Here is a 21397-nt window from a genome sequence, read left to right on the forward strand (position 1 = left end):
ATGCTTGCAGGCGCGCGCTCCGCAGTGCTGCAGCCTGGCCAGCAGCGAGCCGCTCTGGGCACTCGCAGCCCGCATCCTTTTCTCCTTTTCCTCAGTCGCAGGAGCCCCCCCCCCCCCGCCCCCCCGCCCCCCCCCGCCCCCCACCTGCGGGCGGGGAGGAGGAGGCGGGGGTGGGGGAGGAGGCAGAAGCGGAGGCGGAGGAAGCGGGCGGGGGGAGGAGGCCAGGCCCAAGCGGTCCTCGCACCTGCCCGCACGCATGCACGCACGCACGCCGTTCCCGCTCCGCCCGCCCCTTGGGCCGGCTGCCGGCGCTTTCCGGGCGGCCCCCGGCGTCCTGCGCCCGCGGAGCTGCCGCCCCGCCCCCATCGCCACCGGGGCCTTGCGTTCGTCTCGCCGCTCCCCGCCCCCACACCGGGCGCGCGCACTCCGCTTTCGGAGCCGGCAGGGAAGATGGGCCGGGGCGCCCGGGTCCCAGGCGGCGAGGCGCCGGCGTCTTAGAGCGGAGCCCGGAGCTTTCGGAGTGCGAGGTGAGCCGGGGGGCCGCCCGCGGGGTGGGGAGGCCGGGCCGGGCCCCGCGTGAACCCTGCTCGCCGCGCCGGCAGAGTTGGAAAGTGCGGCCTCGGGCGGCGGCGGGGGCTCGTCAGGGCCGGCGTCTCGGGGCCGCGGGCTGGAGGGCGGCGTGGGCTCCGCGTGGGGCCCGCGGGGGCCGTGGCGGGGGCGCGGCTGTGTCCGCCGCCCGCGGGGACCCCGGGCCGCCGAGACGGAGGGTCGCAACCCTGGCGCGCGCTCCCTGGACGGGGTCGGCCGCCCGGCGGGGGAGCCCGGGGCGCCGGGGGGCGCTCCGAGCCGGCCCGGCCGCCCTGGGTTCGAGGCCGGGGATTGCTCGGGTGGGGAGGTGGGGGTCGATTTTCCTCTCCCGGAGAACCCAGGCGCCATTGCGGGAAGGAGCGTCGCGGGCCCCGGACGGAGCTAGCCCGGGCGCCGGGGTGGGAGCAGCCCTCGCGTCGGCCCCGGAGCCCCTTCCGCGCGCGGGCCGGGCGCCCCGCGGAGACCCCACCGTCCGCCGGCTCCGCGTCCCGTGAACGCGGCTCGATCCGCCGCGCAAGCCGGCGCCGGGCTCCGCGGATGGAGGAAGCAAATGAAGGTTTTCATTTCATTGTAATGCTAGATTATTCCCTGGAAAACATTTTCTTTCATCTTGTCTCTGCCCCTGAATCTCCCTCTCACTTTCTCTCCATGCCTCACACCCTCGTTCTTGCATAGTCTCTCTCTCCTTTGCTCTCTAAATATTCCTATCCAAGAATCACTTTCTTCATAATAACCATTTCCTAGTGACTTCCAATTTCACATAATTTTCCTACGAAATTAAACTTAAGTTAGCATTTCCTTTGGGCACAATTTTATTTATAAATATTTTGTACGTCACATATTTCTTTTTCTTTTTTTTTTTTTTGGTCAGTCCTGGGCCTTGGGCTCAGGGCCTGAGCACTGTCCCTGGCTTCTTCCCGCTCAAGGCTAGCACTCTGCCACTTGAGCCACAGCGCCACTTCTGGCCGTTTTCTGTATATGTGGTGCTGGGGAACCGAACCTAGGGCCTCGTGTATCCGAGGCAGGCACTCTTGCCACTAGGCTATAGCCCCAGCCCACATATTTCTTATTATATGTTAAAATTACTGAAAGCAGAAATTGCCTTTCTGCCTTTTTGTGTCCTTTATTTAATTCATAGATTCCATAAATTAGTCAAGTACAGAGCCATAATTTGAACTCAATCTCAGTCACAGTTCACCAGAATCCCAACTATGAAGGCAATATAAATAAAATATTTCTTCCATAAACTCCAATTTTCTGTATGCTTAAAAAAACAAACAAACATTTTTTGCCAGGCACTTGTGGTTCACCCCTGTAATCCTAGCTACTCAGTGGGCTGAGGTCTGAGAATTGTGGTTCCAAGCCAGCCTGGGCAGCAGGCGACAGTGGGAGGTAGCCAGCCATGCAGCAGGCCAGCATGCTCTTGCAAGGCCACGTGTGTGTACAGAACACACGCAATTGTAAATGCATCTCCGTGTGCATATGTGTATACATGGACTCTGACCCACGTGGCCTGCGTGCCCGTGTGTCCACCTGTGTCCTTGTCCCTCCATTTCTACTTGTGCTAATGGATCCCTTGATTCCTTTTATGCATATTAACCTATAGAATGCATTCACTCTCCAGCTCAGAAGGAGCCTTCTGGAACTGACTGCGAATCTGCACATAGATGCTAACATGATTCACTTAAGCTCCATAAGCGGAATCATTGCAGCCAATTGCCTTTGCAAATTTGGCACTAAACACCCAGAGTGGGGAAGAAGATTGATATTAAAGTGTGAAATCAGAAAAGTATTTGAATACTTGTGGGAGGTTATGAGATCCAGAAAGGTCAGCATATCTAGTTAAGTGTTTTCTTGGCAACAGAAATCTATTCCCCTCATATTACTAGTTGAAAAAAAAGGAAGATATTACCAGTATTAGAATTTCTCAGGAAATATTGCATTCAGCTTAGTTCCTCATTATGACGTTGAGTAAAAATGTCTTCCCACAGCTGCATCCTGATTGAGTTCTACGCCTCTGTGAGTTTGTCCAAGTGCAGTGAACACACAAAGCGTTAGTGCATTTTATAAGTCACTGAGGCTTCCTTGTGATGATTCCTCAGTCTGTGGTCTTCCGCTATTGGAAGACAGATCAAAGGACTCTTGTGCTAACCCAGGAATCCACAAGGAAAGGCAGTGGTACCATGTGGCATCAGCAGGCCTGGCCCGATGCAGCAACGAGGGAGGACCCTACAGGTCACCCCACACACACCAGATCCGAAACACACATGACATTATGTACTGTCGGGAGCAGAGTGTCAGGAGCTGAGCTAGCAGCTAAGCTCATCTTGACCTCTGGCTGTGCCAATGTTGGGAGCCAAACCTGCAGCTAGGTTCATTATCGCCTCTGGCTGTGCTGTTACTGCCAGGATATATGCTAAAGGCAAAGTCCACAGCCACTGTCCGGAATTGCTTTGTTACCTTGTGTCTACTGTAATCAAATGTTGTAAACTTCAAAGCCTCTTTGTGTTCTGGAATTTTAACAACCCTATGCTATTCCCTGGTTCCAAAACTGCATATAAGCTGGGAGTTGAGAATAAACTGTTGCTGCAGTCTTGAGTCTCAATCTCGAGATGCAGACCTCCCGTACCCCCCCAAAAAAAGAAGTAAAAGCATTATGCCTAGTATAAGTATCAAGCATATAAGTATGTTTTTAGAGTTGAAAAATTTTTTTGGTCTAGGTTTTGTCTAGTTTCAGGCTCATGGCCTGAGCAGTGTCCTTGGGCTTTAATCTCAAGAGTCGTGTTCAGCCCCTTTTTTCAGAGTTTCATTTCCAGTCTTTATGGTGCTTGATTGGCCTTTCCTGTGTGCGTTGGTGTTCAAGTGTGATATGGCTACAGGTATGTGGCAACAGTGCCCACACTAGAGTTAATTTTAAAAATTGATTTAAGTAGATTTAAAAGAAGTTGAATTGAAGAACTTCCTGGGTTGAAAATCTCCCAAGGACACCACTCTGCCCAGCAGAGGTCTCACTCCTGTTGAACCTTGATGCTTAAGGATCTCCTTTCTAGATGAAGCACAGCCTTGTAATTTCTTGTTCTGAGACATAACTGACCAATCTGGTAGCAGAATCCAGTGAGCCACGTTTTTCAAGAGATACTCTGAACAGAAGTGATATTTTCCTACTGTTTCTCAACATGTGTCTATCCCCACCTCAATTGATCCCCTTCCTTGTAAGTGTTTTTGGTTTGTGAGTTTCATCTGCCACCTGACCTACAATGCAAAAAAAATGAGTGCTTCTTCTTATAGCTCATGTAAGTTCAAAGAAGGAACCCTGTATAGGAATGTAAACATGTTCAGCTCCTCTGGAAAGCAGGATGGAGGTTTCGGAAAAGAAGCTAAGGTATTTCTGGACATAAGCCCAATCTGAGCCTCTCCCTTTATCTTCTACCTTTCTGTAAGCTATTGCTTTTCTGGAGCCTTAGGTTTCCATCTGTGAGCATAGGCAGCAGTCAGGTTTGCTTTGAGGCTTTAAAATTGAAGAATAAAGAGTATCATGTTGTTACTCAAGATTCACAATAGCCTGGCTTCCTTTTTTCTTTCCTATTCTCAATGTAACACTATTTCTTCATACATATTCTTTGAATCCTATTGTTAAGATGCTTCTACTTTCAATTCTTTTTTTCTTTTTTTGTGATTTTATTTATTTATTTATTTATTTATTTATTTATTTATTTGGCCAGTCCTGGGCCTTGGACTCAGGGCCTGAGCACTGTCCCTGGCTTCTTCCCGCTCAAGGCTAGCACTCTGCCACTTGAGCCACAGCGCCGCTTCTGGCCATTTTCTGTATATGTGGTGCTGGGGAATCGAACCTAGGGCCTCGTGTATCCGAGGCAGGCACTCTTGCCACTAGGCTATATCCCCAGCCCTTATTTATTTATTTTTTAATATATATTTTATTATCAAACGGAATTACAGAGAGGTTACAGTTTTTTACATTAGGCGTTGGATACATTTCTTTTTTTTTTCTCTAATTTTTATTATCAAACTTATGTACAGAGAGGTTACAGTATCATACGTTGGGCCTTGGATACATTTCTTGTACTGTTTGTTGCCTTGTCCCTCATTCCCCCCCTCCCCATTGCAATTCCTTTTATGGTTTTTTTTTTTCTTTCATCTGAGACAACACTCAAACTTGTTATCTGATGCTGTTACTCATTAGCTGTCTCTCTGTGATCTGAGCTGCACCCCCAAACCTTCTTTCCTATTTCTTATTTATGTATATTAGCTTTGAGCAGTAGCTGTTATGCTATTACATTATTATAGTTCTGCTCTTATTTTATTCATATTAACAGTGTTTCATAGGAGCATTGTTATGCTCCCAAAGCAATTACTTACTTATTCTTCTACTTAAGCTTTCAGGTTTTTTTTTTTTTGCCAGTTCTTTGCTTGGACTTAGGGCCTGAGCATGGTCCCTGGCTTCTTTTTGCTCAAGGCTAGCACTCTGCCATTTGAGCCACAGCACCACTTCTGGCCGTTTCCTTTTTATGTGGTGCTAGGGAATTGAACCCAGGGCTTCATGTATACAAGGCCAGCACTCTTGCCACTAGGCCATATTCCCAGACCAATTTTTGTCTAGTATAAATATTACATTTTCAAGTGTTAGCTTTTATGATTCTATTTTCTAAAAAACATTATGGCACAGACAATATAGCCTGTTTGTGTGCCAGTTAGGGGGGCTTGAGCCCAGGGCCTCAGGCTCTCATTTAACTTTTCACACAAGGCTCATGAACTACCACTTGAGCCACACACCTCCTCCTCCAGTTTTTTATTGATTAATTTGAGGTAAGAGTTTCTTACATTGGTCTGCCTGTTCTGAACTTGGAGCTGAGATCTTCAGTGCTCAACTCCTCAAGTGGCTAGGAAGACAGGAGTGAGCCACCAGCACCTAGTATGTTGGTCATTAAAAAAATATCATTTGAATGATAATGTATTTTAAATATCCAGAAAATGTCTTCAATGCTTTTTTCTGTAATGACGTTGTGATGGTCTAACCTGTGTTCTCTTCAAAATTATGGATTAAAACCTTCAGAACCTCAGAAAATAGTGATATTTTGAAACATAACTGAGCAAGAGGTGATTATCTTAATTGGAGATTATTAACATAGTCCCGAGTGTAGTATGTCTTGTATTTGTATAAAAAGCACAGTTTAGGGGGAAAATATAAGGGTTAGAAACAGGGAGAGATGCCATCAAAAAATCTAGGAAGACAGACATCAAAAGAAGGATGACTGCCAAGATCCTCATCTCAGATTGATAGCTTCTGAGAAGTGAGCAATCACCTTCTGTGTTTAAACTATCCAGTCCTTGGCATTTCAGTTTTGTATTCCTGTTAACCTAGCATTTACCTACTGTATAACAGGTATTGAAGTTTCAATGTGAAGAAGAAGACAATGGCTCCTTTGAGCTAATTCTCAAAGGACAGGCTAAAATTCCCACAAAAGTAAATAGATATAGAAAGACAATGTGAAGGCATAAACAGATACATTGACTGTACAGACATGCACAAGAGAATTTAGTATATAATAAACTCTAGCTACGGGTTAGTATACTACAAAAACCTTGAAAATGAGCAGCGGTTAAGGGAGCAGGAAAGGCAGGATGGTATGGTGTTCCAGAATGTCAGACAATGGTGTTAGTGCAATCAACAATAATATATCTCACACCAAGTAATGGTAAATCTCACATGTCTCACCAGACATATAATTCATAAAGGAGGTAAAACATATGATAACAGCTTGATTTAATAATAGTATGTTGAAAACATGTGTCAAAACATGACAATGAAGAGAAAATTGTCTTTAATGATCATGCCTTTCAATAATAATCAATTTAAAACTCATATATAAATGTGTATAGTTGCTTTCTTTGTATAGGAAAAATGGAATACAAACAAATGTCTTCTACTTCTGAATATTAAATGAAAACATTTTGTTGACAAATAGAATAATAATCAGTACTTGAGAAACAAAGAAATAGAAAACCATTGATAACTTGTAAGAAATTGGATGGATTTTGAACTCAAAAGATTAGGTACTATATGATTCTTTTAAAATGGCATTTGTCTTGTGAAAAATAATGGAGATGAGTAGGTCGGTGGCAACATGGATGTGGGCATTAAGATGGTATGCGTAATGACAAACAAATAGCCTCAAAGCATTTCTTGAATGAAGGCAAAGTTCCATATTTGAATCCGATAGTGGTTATATGAATCGATGCATGAACTAATATGTCAGAGGTTATAAACAAAATTACACTTCATAAAATTGAGTGCACATAAAATTGAAGAAATCCAAGCATCTCCTCCAGGAAGTATAGTCATGACAGAACTTCCTGTTGCAACATCAGTTTTGCTGGACACAGATTCTTTTCTGTGTCTGAAATTTTCTGAAGAGAATTTCAAAGAAAAATAATTCATGAAGAGCTATTCAGAGGAAGATAAATCTGAGCAATTTGTTGTCAATGTCAAGAAGCATAGAGGCACTCTTTCAAACTACATGAATCCTTAAAATGTCTTGAAAAGCAGCCTAAAAATGCAATTGAAATTTAAAAAGCCCTAGGGTTGATACTGGGCATTAACTTGAAATAAACCAAAAAGTTAGTAAGATTGGCTGGTGATAATAGTTCAGTGGTTGCGAACTGGCTTCTTATATGTGAAGCCGTAGGTTTGATTCCGAGCACTGAGAATAAAGTTCCAAAAATGGATTGGAAGGCAATATGAGTGCCCCTGACATATTTCAGAGATATAAGGTTGAGAGAAGAACAGATGGATGTCAAGTAGAAAAGGCAGCATTGGCTCTAAAGATCTGTTTCTTGCCAGGAAGGGTGACCTTCATCACTGTTCCATTCTGCTTCCCCACAGTGCCAGTGCTTCCTGAGCAAGGCTGCCTCCACTGTCACCCACACATTCCAGTGTCTTGCAGAGTCCTCTGAAAAAGAAGTAGCATGAATGTCTGCCGCAGCTGCTTCCTAAAGGAGCCAATAAGGGAAGAAGTGATGAGAACGGCACAGCTATTAACAGACCAACAATGGTGAAGGAGTACATCAGAATCCTTGTGAGTCCAAACTGAGGCATCAACTGCTGCTGAGGGACGAGTCATGGAGGAGCAATACATCATATGAAACCATACCTTTTTCCCCCTCACATTCCTATCACGGGTAACTGATTTTTAATACCCTGGGTATTGTATATATATTTATTAGAACTAGGGAATGGAAAGGGAATACCAAAATTGAGAGACAAAGGATAAAAATACAAACCAATGCAAAAGCCATACTTACAAAACCATATGGTGTAAACCAACTGTACAACTCATTGTGTGGAGAGGAAAATGGGGAGGGCCAATGTGGGGAAAAAACAGGAAGGAGATAAGAAGTTGGATAAGTAATGTACTCACTGTCATACAAAAGAAAGTATAACCCCTCTGTACATCACTTTGACAATAAAGAAGAAAAAAAAAAGAAACAGCAGCAAAAAGAAATCAGACATGCTTCACTGAGAAATACACCTGTTAACTCCAACCAACAAGACAAACAGATTATACCAAACCCCATCACAGGGCTGGGAATATGGCCTAGTGGTAAAGTTTTGGCCTCCTATACATGAAGCCCTGTGTTGGACTCCACAGCACCATATATACAGAAAAGGCCAGAGGTGGCACTGTGGCTCAAGTGGTAGAGTGCTAGCCTTGAACTAAAAGAAGCCAAGGACAGTGCTGAGGCCCTGAGTTCAAGCCCCACGACTGGCAAAAACCAAACCAAACCAAACACCATCACAGCCCATTTCTAAGGTGTTCAGCAAGGAAAGGGCATAAATAACACATTTGCATGGCAGATAGTATGTGTCTTCAGTGTTAGCAGTGGTTCCAGTGGGGCCACAGGGTGGCCAGGCATGGTGGTTGTTTATAGCATTGAGTGTGTTCAGCCTACAGTTCTACTAAGATGGACAGAAGTCAAGGAGCTGGGGACAGAGATGGGGATAGACGGAGAATGAGGTGTTCTAGCAGCAAACCTGTCGCATGGTAGCAGAGTGAGAGTGTGATTTGGCTAGGCTGAGAATGTCAGTGAATATATTTCTGCACATGCAAATGTGTTTCCTGTAAATGAACTAAGGTGGTGATGAATTGAGCAAACTTGGGGTCAGAGTCTTCAAGTAACAAGCTATGGTAGTCTGTCTCTCCTTTTTTTTTTTTTTTTTTTTTTTTTGGCCAGTCCTGGGCCTTGGACTCAGGGCCTGAGCACCATCCCTGGCTTCTTCCAGCTCAAGGCTAGCACTCTGCCACCTGAGCCACAGCTCCCCTTCTTGCCGTTTTCCATATATGTGCTGCTGGGGAATCGAACCAAGAGCTTTAGGTGTAGGAAGCAAGCACTCTTGCCACTAGGCCATATTCGCAGCCTCTGTCTCTCATTTTTGATATTCTCCTTCCCTAGTTCATATATATATATATATATATATATATATATATATTCCAATGTATTCCTGTACATAATGTATGTTATATATATACATGTATGTATATGTGTATATATATATATATATATTACCCAGGATAATGAAATCATTAACAGTGATATCAAGGGTAAAATCCTGTGAAAAAAAATACAAAAGAAAGTGGCATAATTTCAAATGTTACTTTTCCAACAGCAACAAAAATCATAAGCCACTTATTTCCATAACCTGGAGTTCATTTCATTTAGCATCATCTTATGTGTTGAGCTATTTTGATCGTCTGCTGACTATCCTAGACATCTACTAATTATTACCAATGAGGAAAACGGTAGAATCTATATTTCTTTGGGTCTGCCTCACTTCACAGTTTAATTTTTTCTCAAGTTCTTCCATTTCCTTATGAAAGGGGCAGTGTCTTTCTTTCTGATAGAGGCTTAGAATTGCATTGTGTCTATGTGCCAGATTTTTTTGACTGTGGGTAGAAAAGGTTCAGTTGCATTATTTATTTATTTGTTTATTTGTTTGTCGGTTGGTGGGTTTATTGTAGCAGAGTTATGGATTTGACTTATACTCTTGGATAGGCATGCTAAACCATCCAATTAAGTGCTTTAATTTTGCTCGCAACGATGCTGACAATTAATTTGATATCAAGTGTGAGAAGGAAAAGTGTAGTTCCCCAGGCTCAAGCCCAAAAGGGCTTGGAACATTTCACTGTCTTAGAGTTTACTCTTAGCTTCTATAACTCCATTTTTTCCTCTTCATTGTCAAAGTGAAGCACAGAGGGGTTACAGTTTCACATGTAAGGCAATAACAGTGAGTTCAACTTGTTACCTCCTCCCTCAATTTTCCCCCTGTCTCCCCACTCCCCCTTTCTTTCTCCCCCCATGTGCTGTACAGTTGGTTTACACCAAATGGTTTTAAAAGTATTCCTTTTAGAATCGTTTGAGTTTTTATCCTTTGTCTCTCGATTTTGATATTCCATTTTCATTCCTTAGTTCTAATACATGAATATACAATATTCAGGGTACTCAGATGAGATACAGTGATAGTTGGAGTACAACCATAAGAAGGTAATACAAGAGAAACCAAAGAAAAGCTATGTTTTCACCTGGCATGTTTAAAATAATTTCAACAGTGTTATAAAACTTGTTTCCATAACATGGTGTTCATTTCACTCAGCATCATCTTAAGTGTTCATAGGGCATAGCTATTGGGCTCTTGTTATCCTCTTCTGTGAATAGCCTAAACCTGTACTAATTGTTCCCGATGAGGGAAACTATAGAGTCCATATTTTTTGGGTCTGGCTCACTTCACTTTGTGTAATTTTTTCCAAGCCTTTCCATTTCCTTACAAATGGGGCAATGTCATTCTTTCTGATAGAGGAATAAAATCCATTGTGTATATATACCACATTTTTCTGATCCATTCATCTACTGAGGGGCATTTGGTTTGATTCCATACTTTGGCAAAGACAAATTCTGTTGCAATGGACTTTGTTGTGCTGATGGCTTTAGTGTGTTCTTGTTTGTGGACTTTTTGGTAGTTGCCCAAGAGTGGGGTTGCTGGGTCGTAGTTGGTCCCTATGTTTAGCCTTTTGAGGAACCTCAATACCACTTTCAATAGTGGCTGAACAAGTTTATATTCCCACCAATAATGTAGTAGGTTTCCCTTTTGGCCACATCCCCTCCAGCATTTGTTATTGTTATTGTAACTCCATTTTTGTGACTCCATGTTAGAGGACTGCACCCACATCCATGAGAATAGTTCCTGAAAGTTTGATATTTAAAGATAGATGTAGCCTTTGCTCCTCTTTGTTTCGACGTAGCAATCATAGTAATGAATTGTGAAATTGATCATAGTAATAAATTATCGAAATATCATAGTAGTAAATATAGAAATACCATGGTAACTGTCAGGTTGCTCCACTTAGGATTGAGTATTGGATTGTTTTTGCCTGCTCATGCTTGCTTAGTTGTTATTAGGGATACATGGCAACAATTATTAAAAATGAAATTTGTATTAGGTCAGGCTGACTGTGAATTTCTGTTTTTGTAAATGGCTTGCTTCACCCATTTGTGACTTGCTTTGATTCCTCTGAGTTGAACCCCTGCATGTCATACATGACCATCTGCTGTAGAATACATACTTTCTTCCTTTAGAAACCCAACCTTTCCGAGGCTCAGTGCTTTAAACACAGTACATATTCCCATAGGAATATGGAGGGAAAATGTCTGAACAACTGCTGTGGATAAGAAAATTATACGCAGATATTTTTGATGCCAGTCCTGGGACTTGGACTCAGCTCCTGAGCATTATCCTTGGCTTCTATTTGATCAAGGATAGCACTGTAGCTCCTGAGCCACAGGGTTAATTCTGGCTTTTTCTGTTTATGTGGTGCTGAGGAGTTTAAGCCAGGGCTTTGTGCATGCTAGGCAAGCACTCCGTAATCTCAGCCCTATGAACTGGGTTTTGTGGTGTATAGGAGAATTCTCCCTATTGATTTGTAACTAAATCTAAAAAGTGCTGAGTAAGAAAATATTAGAAAATGTAACAGAGCTTTGTTCATATATATTTATGTAGATATCTACTTTCATCAAAATAACATCTCTGAGAAAAGCTGGGAAAACTGCATTCATTTGATGATACTAAGGAATTACTGAGATATTTCAGAGAAATAGTCTGAGACAGGAGAAATAACTGTCAGTTGTGTTATGGCCAGACTAACCCACAAAGCCACATCTAAAAACCAGGGCAGAAGTTGTTTTTCATGGCTGCACTCTGTGCTGACATCTTCAGGGTCCCCTGAGAAAGGCTTTCTCTGCATTCATTGTCTTCAGGAGTGGCCTGCAGAGCCCTCTGCAGAACTTGCTAAAGGTTCTTCCTGTGCCACTGCCTGAAGGAGCCCACAAAGAAGTAAATCTCAGGGTTGGCACTGCTATTAACAGAGGCTAGTTAATCTAAAAGCTCTGTAAGATAATAGTAGAAGTGGTGGATATCAATAGAAGGCACAAGTTTTAGTAAGGAAAAAATTGGAACGTACAGTTCACAGAAGGTTTAGACCAGCAGCAAGAGCAGGACACTCACATACAACCTGGTCATTGACATCCATGGAGAACCACAGCACATCCTTACAGTCATTGCCAGGCTGGACCCTGAGACAATCACAAACAGAAGCAGCAAGTATCCATCAGCAGAGAGTCTACTTAACTCACACTGATTCCCATAATAAAAGACAGAAACACTTGGGCAGTAATGAGAATGCAAAGAAGAAAATGGCACTGGTAGGACCCAGAGCAGCACACACATCAAGGATGATGCATGTCTTGGGCGGCAGCACCGGTTGCAGATGGGATACAGGACAGACAGGCAGAGTTATGAATCTGGGATCTTCATTTTTTTTTTCTCTTGCAAGTCCTGGGGCTTATACTCAGGGCCTGAGCACTGTCCCTGTCTTCTTTTTGCTCAAGGCTAGCACTCTACCACTTGAGCCACAGTGTCACTTCTGCCTTTTTCTGTTTATGCTGTGCTGAGGAATCGAACCCAGGACTTCATGCATGCTGCAAGCACTCTATGGCTAAGCCACATTCCCATTTGCTAATATGAAGTTCTATAAGGAAGAAAATCATGTATATCCCATTAACTGCCACTCCTTTACACTGAGCATTTGTTCCATAGACCATGCATTTTGCTATTTCAACCCATGTTGGGAGAAACTCCATGTAAAACACATAAGACGATTTTTGTGGGATCTCATCAAGAAGAACACCCTTCACAGCATGTCCTGGTCCACTGGTGTGTTGTGCAGTGTTCTTTCTGTTTTCTGTCCAGTTCATTGTTTCTCAGGAATTCCCAAAATATTTTTATGTGACCACAGTACTTGAGAGAATAACAGGGGCTCTTCAGTCAACTGAAGTCCCCCAGTAGCCAGTCACTTTTTCTGCATGTTGGGAGTTCTGTTTTGATATGTTAATGGAGTAATTGATCTGCTTTTCCATTGCATCTTCATTGTAATGACAGAAGGAAGAGACATACAGCCACTTCAAGGTCATTGATAAACAGAAGTTGTATGCCCTTTATTCACATTTTTTTCTTCCCTAGCCTGGGTGTTGACTTGCTTGAAATACTGTTTACCCTATGATGTTGATGAACATCCTTTGTGATTGGGGAATGGGAACAACAAAGCCCCCATGTAAGATTCAGCAGAGCATCCAGACTACACCTTACAAACCTTTTGTCAAGGACCTTATGTAATGGTCCAGAATGGAAGTAGTCATCCTTGCTTTCTAATAAGTAAAAAGTACAGTTTGCATTTGTCAGATGTATTCCAGTTTTGAAGTCCTTTTTGTAAAGATGGTGAAAACTCTATTAAGTGACCAAAGAGAAATCAACTGTGAGCCAGAAATAATAGCTGTAGTGGAAATGGGATGAGAAACATTTCAATTATAGTTAGAACTCATGTAGTAGGAAATCAGAGAAGATGTAAAGGCTATTCTCATGTTCCATGAAAAAATTGTTTCCAACCTCCCTGTTATCTTTGGCTACCCAAGAGTGTGGTTTTTATAGAACACTTTCCCTTCTGTATGGGTTTTAGTGGAGCATTGGACAGCACCATTAGCATACTGAAGGACAGAGGGTGGGGACTTTTTTTTCCCCATCAATTTCACTTTTACTAACCTGGGATTTGGTGGTGATGCATTGCTAAAGCTGCTTGGTCAACTTCTCCTATGCCAGATAGAGCTATGGCTGCACTCTCTCTGGCAACGTGGCCTACCCTCTACTGCAGAAATTCTGCTTCACATTTCTCTGCTCCCAATGGCTTCACCATGGGGTTGTCACTTTCCCCTGAGTCCTATCCTACATGAGAGATAATACTGAAGGCCTCCTCAGTCATTACAATTTGAGCTGTCAATTTCTTTTATCCATGATATATGAGAAGTGCAATGAAGTATATTTAGAGAACCGACTAAACATGTCTTATATGGTATCAGATCTGGGAAACAAGATATTCAAACATATTTCCTTTTAGATGATCATTAGGAATTAGCACTATCTTCAACAAAACAGATGCGAATGGAAATGAAAGGGCAAATCAGGGCATATGAGTTAGATACAAGGAAAATGTGGTTGACATCACTTTGAATATCCAGGGAAGGAGGGACAGTTACTCAGTTTTCAGAAGGAACCTTCTATTTCTCACTTTTCTCATAAAAACTGAATACAGCACCTCATCTTGAAAACAGAGATGTCAACTGAGACCAAATATCATAACTGGATATCTTTATGTAACTGAAATAAGTCCTTACTGTTCTTACATTTTCCTGTTCAGTGTTGACGATGTAACCTCTTGTGGAGAGGAAGAACCTTTCTCAGGCTGAGTGCAGTCTTTTTTTTCTTTTTTTTTTTTTGCCAGTCCTGGGCCTTGGACTCAGGGCCTGAGCACTGTCCCTGGCTTCTTCCCGCTCAAGGCTAGCACTCTGCCACCTGAACCACAGCGCCGCTTCTGGCCGTTTTCTGCATATGTGGTGCTGGGGAATCGAACCTAGGGCCTCGTGTATCCGAGGCAGGCACTCTTGCCACTAGGCTATATCCCCAGCCCTGAGTGCAGTCTTTTTGGAAATTGAAGAGATGACAAGATCTTATGGAAAGCTTGGGATCAAGTGAGGCTTATGAAGACTGCACACAACCCATATTTTCTTTATCTGTGCTGGAAACAAATCAGAGACCAGAGCTAACTGAGTCATAATCCTTCACTGAGATGATTTTTGGCATCTACCCTATACTCACACCCATATCTGCCCCCGTCATCCCATCTCACTCAGTCCACCTGCCTTCGAGTAACTGCAGTACTCTCAGGTAGAAATATCAAGTGATATTAGCTTGCATTTGGGTCCTTATAATTCAGTATTTAAGTGCACCATTGGGCCTTTGCCCTTCAAAGTGCACCCTGTCCTGATGCACTTAATGTTTCAGTATTCATCATACAGAAAGGCATTCATTACTCTAGCTTTATTCCAAATGACAGGAAAATGTTTACAAGTTGATAGGCTCCCATAACTCCATTCTCCATGACTTACTATTTCCTGTTTTTACTTATTCTCCCTTAGCTTTGATTTTCCTTTCCTTCCTTCTTTGTTCTTTTCCTCCCTTCCTTTTTTCCCTTCATGGCTCCCTCTCCATGTCCCTCCAGTCCCTCCCTCCCTCGCTTCCTCACCCCCTTCCTTTATTCTTTGCCTTCCTTCCTTCCTTCCTTCCTTCCTTCCTTCCTTCCTTCCTTCCTTCCTTCCTTTTCATTCCTCTTTGCTTTTCACTAGCTTCCGTGTACATACAAATGCCTAGAAATCTGCATTTTATCTTCTACACTACATGTCAGAACACAAAGCTATTAAGGAATTCAACCTGTATATCACGACTTTAAGGGTTGCAATGCGGATCAGGGATATTGCACTAGACTGGCTGCTGTATATGCATGGATTATGCACAACAGAAGTGAAAGCTTTATGCCTAGAACAAATATCAAGTCCATACTTATGTTTTAAGAGATGAAAATTGCTTTTGTGTGGGTTCTGGGCCTTGAACTCATGGCCTGAGTACTGTCTCTGGGCTTTGATCTCAAGGCTAATGTTTTACCATTTATCTCGAGGAGCACTTCCAGATTTTCTCATGGTTAGTTGGGAGATAAGAGTGCTATGGATTTTCCTGCTGGGGTTGGCGTTGAAGTGTGATCCTAGATCTTAGCCTCCTGAATAGACTGCAGTAAAAGGGTGTGGCACCTGTGTCCACACTAGAGTTAATTTTTTAATTGTTATTATTAAGTGGATTTAAAGAGGTTGAAGTGAAGAACTTTCCAGATTGATCATCTCCCCAGGATACTACTCTGCCATGTAGAGGTCTCACTCCTATTAAACCTCGATGCTTAAGTATCTCTTTCTAGCCTTGTGATTTCTTTTTCTGAGTCTCCACTGACAAATGAGGTAGCAGAAGCCAGTGAGTCATGTTTCTCCCAGATACTTTGTCTTACTGAGCTGGCTAAGAATTGGAAAATGAAGATCAAAATGGAGTTGAGATTCCATCTCAACTGACGTGCAATTCTGGGAAGGAAGTGGGGAAAGAGGAGCTCCTACACACTGTTGGTATGAGTGTACATTATATAGCCACTGTGAAAACCAGTATGTGTGCTACTAAACAACCCCAATAATATAACACCATATAATACTGAAATCTATCTATCTATCTCAGATATTCCTAGGCATTTATCTGAAGGAACATGTCAATATACAATAAATATATCTATAAATCCATGTTCATAGTAACTATATTGATGATTGCAACACGATGAAATCAGGCCATGTATTCATCAGCCTAAAATAGACAAATAAATTGTGATACATTCAATTGTGCAGACATAAAAAAATGACTACAGGAAAGTGGAAAGAACTGGGGCTGCTCATATGAAGTGAAATATAACATCCTGAAAAAATAAACAAATATCACATGTTCTGTCTCTTATGAGGAATATAGACCCCCACTTTCCAGAATAGGTGACATGAATATGAAATGGGGAGTGTTTGAAAAAGGAAAAAGAGAGGGAAAAATAGTGTGCGTAAATATAATTTAAATATTTTGTAGGCATGTATGAAAATGGTATGATGAAACCGATTAAATTACTTGCTAAGTTACCAGGCGAAATGTATACAAAGATGGTTATTTATGGTAATAAAATTAACCTCAAGTCAAGCCTACAGAAACACTAGGCTGCCTCATTGTAGACCAAAGGGGAAGACGACAGCACTTATGGTTATATCATTTGGCCAGTGGAATCTACTGGTAACTGCAGAAGATTCTGATCAGCAGAGTTCGGCTCAACTCCAGAGAAAACCACAAATAAAATTACCATATATCAGTAATGAAAGTCACTGATTAGTAATTATCACAGACTCTAACAAGTAAGCCATAATAGCTACCTTCTAGGATGCTCAGAAGTAGCGATAATATCCAGGCAGATACACATTATTAATCAGACTTCCTTTCTTTCCCCTTTCCTTTATCTAATATTGAATCTCTATATATTATCCACTGTTTAGCTCCCAGTTTATCTCTTTAAAATGTGATGTCTATTCCTCTTTTTCCACTTTTTGGAGGTCATTTCAGTAAATCGCATTTTATCTGATCATGTAAGTAGTTTTCCTAATCCTGATGATGGAAATACAAATTAGTCCATTCTGGAAAACAATATGGACAGGCAAGTAAAAACAAAACTAACCTATGATCTGCAAATCTCACTAATGGTATGTATCAAAGGAAATGAAAGTCAAAAATTGAACCAACGTCTGCATCCACATGCATATTGCTGGTATGTACAAACTCTAGGTAATAGAAAGAACCGAAGTGTTCACCAGTTGGTAAATGAATAAAGGGGAGGACTGGTATCAAGGGGAGGGGGGTAGAGAAATGAGGAGAGGAAGTAGGAGAGAATGTAGTCATACAATTCAATGTATAGCGTACAAATTAAAGAAAAGTGAGGGTGGGGGTTGGGAGGAAGGTGGGAGTACGTTGAAAGGGATGAAACTTATCAAGATGATTTATTTTCATAAATTTGTTGAATACTTAAAGATCATAACATATAATAAAAAGAATATGAGTATATATGCATATTGTTTGTATGTATTCCTATATACATATACACGTGTGTATATGTACTTTTAAACTTGTCATAAAATGAATGAAATCTTGTCATCAATGGAATTATGGCATAACTTGGGATTATTAAGTGAAATGCAATTTGCCTGGCACAGAGAAATAACAATGGATGGTCTCCTTCACATATGAAATATCAAATGGTCTCATCAAAGTTGAAAAGAGAAAAACTGATTATCAGAGTGTGGGGAAAGTATAAAGAGGGAGGAATCACAGCAGGTCAGTCAAACCATACTTCGTTATCACTAGGTAGGTGTGAGAAGTACTAGTGCATGATTTCCTATTAGTTTGCCATGAGATAATAATAATTCACTTTACAATTAAAAAAGTTAAAGTATTTTAAATCTTTACATTCCATGGAAGTAACCCTGAGCATGATAACTTTATCATAATTTAAACATTGCACAATGTATTGTTGTATTCAAACATCACATAGTACTTTAAAAGTATGTCTAATTTTATGATTTAGCTAAAACGAATATTAAAATTAATGAAACATCCAGAAGACTTCTTTATGGACACAGTTTTATGACCTCAAAGATGCACGGCGTGTATTTTGTTGTGAAGTGATATGACTGGCAGATGAGCCATAGGCACTGAAGGAGATGCATCCTTGTCTGTCTTGTCAATTATTTGTGTGTGATTAGCTGTCATGATATGAATGTTCTTTGCTTGTTATGAATGATGATTCTGGAAACAGAGATTTTTGTCACTATGAAAACTCTTCTACGGGCTGGGATTATGCCCTAATGGCAAGAGTGCTTGACTCATATACGTGAAACCCTGGGTTTGAGTCCCCAGCTCCACATATATTGAAAATGGCCAGAAGTGGCGCTGTGGCTCAAGTGGCAGAGTGCTAGCCTTGAGCAAAAAGAAGCCAGGGACAGTGCTCAGGCCCTTAGTCCAAGACCCAGGACCTGCAAAACACAAACAAAAAAACCAGAAATCAAAAACACTCTTAGATTTATTAAATTTTGAGTCCTGCCTGTGGGTGTCTTGGCAGGCCTGAAACAAATGATTTCAGGAGTCTTACAAGATCCTAGAGCTGGATACTCTGAACAATTTTTTCCAAAGCCATATATATACTCAAATAATCATACAGTATACGCCATGAAATATATATTTAAATAAGCATCAATCAAGTTCCCTCATCTTGGGCAGAGTTCCTTCAGAGTCTGTTGGATAGCCTTGCCAACGAATGATATGAGCAAAGGATAATAGCACAAAATAATTCTAAGCAAGATGATTTAACCTTCACATCAGGTAAAAATTTACCTTAGCTTAAATAATGTTAGCTTAAATAATGTTAAGACCTAATGTTGAACCTCTAAGAAAACAAAACTGGTTGGATTCATGGCTTAGCTGGAAGAAGGCTAACCAATGAACAAAAGAGGCTGCAGATACCAAGTTTGAGTCTGAGACTTGAATCTAGACTAAAAGAGAAGAAAATAACAACAGCATGAAGAAAAACAGAAACAAAGGAAACTTTTTACGATATTAGACTTGGCCAAAATTTCTGTACCAAAACTACAGGAAACACAATGAGTTATTAAGAACTGGAGAGTATAAGAAAGTATAGCTTTTGTTATGTATGAAAGAACCTAGGCAATAAAAGAAGTCAGTCTGGGGGGACTTCTGGGAAGATGGCAGAGGAGCAGCAGAGCCCTAGCTAAGCTCCCTTGGACATTGCAGTTTTCCCACTCCAGAGAAAATTTTACTCCCAGAAAGACAGCCCAAGTAAGTTATAACAGTACAGGGTAAATTTACAGGGATTCTGGCCAGGAAGAAAAAATTTACTTTGCTGGCCTGAAAACACTGATTTGTGCATCAGGCGGGAATACCACAATTGAGAGACACATGGTTAAAAGACAAACAACCACAAAAGCAATACTTGCTAAACTGTTTGGTATAAATTAACTGAACAACTCATGGCAGGGAAAGGGAATGGGGAGGGGGGAGGGGGCAATGAGGGAGGAGGTAACAAACAGTATAAGAAATGTATCCAATGCCTAAGGTATGAAAGTGTAACCTCTACCTACCTCAGTTTGACAATAAAAACAAAATAAAGAAGTCAGTCTGGGAAATTGAAAAATACGTTGCAAATCGTGTATTAAGTAAGATTTTATATCCAGAATATACTAAAGAAACTCTTATAATGTAAAACCAAGTCTATGTTATAAATCAAAATATTCAATTAAAATGGTGGAATGCACCTGAAAAGAACATGTGAGGCCTCATTGCTATTGGGATGGTTGCCATCCAAACACAAAAGTATTGGAAAGGAAGTAGAGAAATTGGAACACTTGTACACTGTTGATGGGAGTTTTATGCTGTGTAATGATAATGATCAATGGTGTAATGATACTCACAAAATGTAAAATGCCACTTCCCTATGATTCAGTAATCTAACTTTAAACTACACATTAAGAGATTTTTTTTAGAACATAAAGAGCACAATAAATGTATTATCAACATTGTTGTTACTGTTGTTGTTTTCAAAGAGGTTATAGCAAAGGCTTCTGTGTAAGTAAAAAAAAGTATTTTTCACAAAACTTTCATTTTCAGAGGCTCCATAAATTTACAAATACAAAACACCTGGTAAGTTACCTTTACTATCAGCACTTTGAAAATTATTAAGCACAAACATTACAAATGTCACATGTTTAAATTTTTATGCTATCTTCAATAAAACTTTACAGACATAAATGATAGCGAATATCTTATCTATAATTCTTCATAGTTGGGCTTTAAATTTAAATTTTCTTGAAAATGATACACAAGGGGTTAGAAATGTCAGTCAGCAGGGCAGTACTTGCCTAGCATGCATAAGAATCTGGACTCCATCTTTAGTACCTCATCCCCTTCCCCCCTCCCCCACAAATATATATATATATATATGACATTATGTAGCTAATAGAAAAACAACATGCAGTGTAATCTTTTTTCAAACTAAAAGTAATGCTTTTCAAGTTTGTAAGAAAATAGGTGACTGTTCACATTACATGTTTTACTTAACACAAAATCTCCCTTCTGTAAATAAATAAAAAATGTACTAAAGTCTACAGAGCCCGCACAACTGATAAATTCTTCCCTTCACTTTTAATCAGGCTTCCTGTTCTAAGAGCTCAGCAGACAGTGACTGGAGACACTGCCTCCCAACTTCGGTTCACCTTTGCAGTTCCACAAGGGACACCATGTCAAGATTGTTCAGCTTTTTTGATGAGTGCTGCGTGAGTAACTAATGTGTAAATGCAGATATGTATAGAAAGCAGTTTTGACAGTGATGTATTGCAACTGGTTCCAGATGTCGGTAAGGGATGCTTGGCCAGGCATCTGGGGCTCCACTGCCACAGAACAGCACCAGGACCAAACCAGTCTTCAAAACACCATGGCACTTTAACTTCAATTAAAATCTTCTTAAAACAATTATGTTGTTTCTCTTCTTTCAAGACAACATCATAGTATTCTCCTGCTTTGCTGTTTGTGTGTTTTAATCTGTTTTCTCTTTGATCTCACATAAGACGCTGAAGAGCACGGGTTTCATTCTGTGACAGTTCAGGGCATGTTTCTTTGCTTGTGCCTCCTCCAAACTCTAGTAGGTGATGGTCATGATCTGGTGGAGGATGT

The 21397-nt window shown here is 41.3% G+C and overlaps 1 long non-coding RNA gene across 2 annotated transcripts; it reads left to right on the forward strand.

The window, feature by feature from the left end:
* Positions 1-378: 378 nt before the first annotated feature.
* On the forward strand, positions 379-21241 carry LOC125361819. Of its 2 annotated transcripts, none has more exons than XR_007212994.1 (3): positions 379-527; positions 7490-7785; positions 20878-21241. It is a non-coding gene; the product is annotated as an uncharacterized LOC125361819 (long non-coding RNA). The 2 variants fall into 2 exon arrangements; XR_007212995.1 differs by having other exon boundaries at positions 7490-7682.
* The last annotated feature ends 156 nt before the right edge of the window (positions 21242-21397 follow it).

The sequence above is a fragment of the Perognathus longimembris genome, chromosome 13, assembly GCF_023159225.1.
Source record: "Perognathus longimembris pacificus isolate PPM17 chromosome 13, ASM2315922v1, whole genome shotgun sequence".
In the NCBI taxonomy this organism is placed as follows: domain Eukaryota; kingdom Metazoa; phylum Chordata; class Mammalia; order Rodentia; family Heteromyidae; genus Perognathus; species Perognathus longimembris.